Source organism: Hippocampus comes, unplaced genomic scaffold (assembly GCF_001891065.2).
Source record: "Hippocampus comes isolate QL1 unplaced genomic scaffold, H_comes_QL1_v1.1 scaffold156, whole genome shotgun sequence".
NCBI classification, from domain to species: domain Eukaryota; kingdom Metazoa; phylum Chordata; class Actinopteri; order Syngnathiformes; family Syngnathidae; genus Hippocampus; species Hippocampus comes.
Window position 1 is genome coordinate 6,819,938 of NW_017805744.1, and position 3,189 is coordinate 6,823,126.

Genomic DNA, 3,189 nt, shown 5'->3' on the forward strand with positions numbered 1-3,189 from the left:
TATATGGAGAGAGAGAGAGAGAGAGAGAGAGAGAGAGAGAGAGAGAGAGAGAGAGAATAGAACAGCCTGAAATGGTTCCCCACATGTAAGACTGTTACCAGGGTACCGTTGGAAAGCAGCCTGTTGCTCCACCTATTTCCTTGTTGACTTGCACTAATTGTGTGAAGCCAATTGAATTCATTTGCCCACCAATGGCTGAGTGACCTCGCTCCAAAAACGTGGATATGCTCAACAGATTGAGCAGTGTTTGCCTTGGGCCGCCGGTCTGCTCGCTCCAGTTAACACTGGTGTCACGAGGTAATGCTTGAGTGAACTTTCACCAAGATGGCAGACAACAACTCCAAATATTTTCGGAAAAGAACGACTGAAAATGAGTTTTGGGGCGCAGTCAACACATGAACATACTATAGTTGAACTTGAAAGTCTTATAATTTCGAACCAACCATAATTTGTTGGAAAAATATGCCTTTAAGAAGACATATTACACCTTTTTTTCCCTACAAGTTACAGGTAGGTATCACAATGTGTACTGATTGCTGAACACGTTATCAAAGTACTGAGACGATACCAGAAGATGCCACATAAAACCTCATCTGTAAAACTCAGTGGAGGTATGGATTCATCTGAGATGAGGTCGCTAACCTTCACTGATTATGTAACACAGGGGTGGGCAAAGCATTGCCTCTGGGCCACATATGGCATTCACTATTCTTTAATCCAGCACACTCAACATTATCAAGAGGTAATATTTGTTGAATTAATAACCGTTTGGGGGTTTTTTTTTCTCTCTAAAAATTGGTTTGCTAAAATGCAAGTATTATTTTGCCCTCGAAAAAAAAAGTTTTTCTCGCACTTGACGTAAGACAGAAGTCGGCCTATTTAAAGAAAGATTTGGCCAAACTGACCGGGAAACTGTCGATCATGCAGCAAGATAATGAAACAAAAAACACGCTGCCAAAACAACAGAGACATTCATTGGGGGCAAGCAACATGAGGTTTTGGAATGACCAAGTCAATCTCCAGACTTCATCCTAAAAGAGAATCCATTTTATCTGCTATAGAGGAGACGCAAGAGAGTCACCATCGTGCTGGCTTGTCTTCCTTAAGGTCGTGGGTGAGATGAAATTTCAAATCAGATTGCAATGCTGTGCTTCTTGGATTGAGGTCAACATTACAAAGCCTTTACATGTAATTTTGCAATATCAGCACAGGAACCTGCAGACATTACCTGTGCTTACTTAATTCTCTTTTTATTAAACAGGATGAGGTTTTATCTGTGCATCCACCGTTCTTTATGTCTACCTGAGTACACTGCTGGAGTGATTTCCTGTCTTTATATGGGTCAGTCACTCTGGGAGACAAATCCCTCATTTTCTGGTAATGCTTGTATGGGCCATTCAAGCAAATTTGGTGCCATTTGCGTCCCCAGGCAATTAAACGGAAATACATTTTTATAAAGCGCACATTGACATTATTTTTTTACATTCACATTCAATTCGCATAAATGTCACGCTATACCGCCTTTATTTGCTGATTTTATGCTAAACCACTGGTGAGCACATCCACCTCACAGTGCAGAGGTGCAGGGTTTGATTCCAGCTTCGGCAGAGAGAGAGAGAGAGAGAGAGAGAGAGAGAGAGAGACATACACACACACACACACACACACACACACACACACACACACACACACACATATATATATCCATACCATATTTTGAATGGAGGCAAAATTGTTTGATTAAATGTAGGTCATGTTTGTCCTGGATTGCCCTAAATCATTCAATAACTGACCAAATGGGGTTTTATAACATTACAACCCGAGGATAATTAAATATTTGTTTTCGGCTCTCACTCTGCACTGTCAATATAAAGATACTGTCCAAGGCCTTTGCTGACCTTTTATACATGACTCAATATTTCCTAACTCGACTGGTGATGCAACAAAGATCAATCATAAAAACATATGTTCTGATGACAAGATCAGATGGTTAATTAGCAGAAGCCCGTAAAAAGATTAGTCAGCTAAGCAGAGCTGAGGCATTGGAGTTATGTAATGTAATCAGAGCACAGTTTAGCTTTTTTCATGCATGGATGCAAAGCAGTAGGACAGGGCAGGTGCAGTGGCTGCCAGGCATCAGTCGGCTAATAACTTCTGCTTAGTTTAACTGACTACTTATATTGTTGTTTTTTGTTTCCATACTGTCCTGAAACAGATGGCTGATCTACGAAGTGGTCTGCAAAACAATGCTCAATCTGAAAGATTGACATGAGTTCAGTCATGTGAGTCAATTCCTCACTCCTGCTAAATATGACACTAAATACACATCATTACCAAACTGAATTCAAGCCTTTATTACATCAACAATGCAGAACAGACTGCAGGCAGGCTTAGAAGGGTTCAATGTTGGAAATCAAATTCCGATCGTCCGAGGTCAAGTGGTAATATTCACAGGACAAACCATGTTCAGTGTCTGATGCCTCGAGTGAAATGCTTGGAGATTTTCTTGCCCACTGAAGAGCGGCACCCAAAAGGTGGGACACTTTTGGGGGCACCAACACCTGCTCTCCAATGTCCACTAGAATGGGAGCTAGGGGTGATCAGAAGTGCAACGATCTTGAGATTGGAGAGACCAAGCAGCTTTCACACCAAATGCATGCCATAACATTGGAGGGTAGTTTCTTCGGGTTCGTTTGTATTTCAAAAGAAAGGCACATTTACTTGAAGACAATGATGTCTAAATTCTTGATAAGGAGCATTGCTACTTCGAAAAAGGTGTGAACAAAGCCAGCTACAGGATGACAACATACCTACAGTGATTCATGGGTGTAATTACAAAACCAGGCTTATTATAGAATAATAAAAAGCCCACTAGAACCTCTGAAATGTATTTGGGGTTGATCAGAGGCACTTTAATTCATGGCAGGTGTGCTGACTGCCATTTAAAATAAGTTTAAATGTGACTGGTTAATTTCTGAACACAGCCACATCCCCATTGAAACGTGTTGTCTCTTGAGATTATGATTATTATTATTATTATTATTTATTTATTGTACCTGTTATAGGTCACATTATTGGAAGAAAGGTTTGATTTATCTTGGTCTTATTTGTTACATCACGCACACACACGCACACACATACACACACACACACACACACACGCACACACACACACGCGCACACACACAC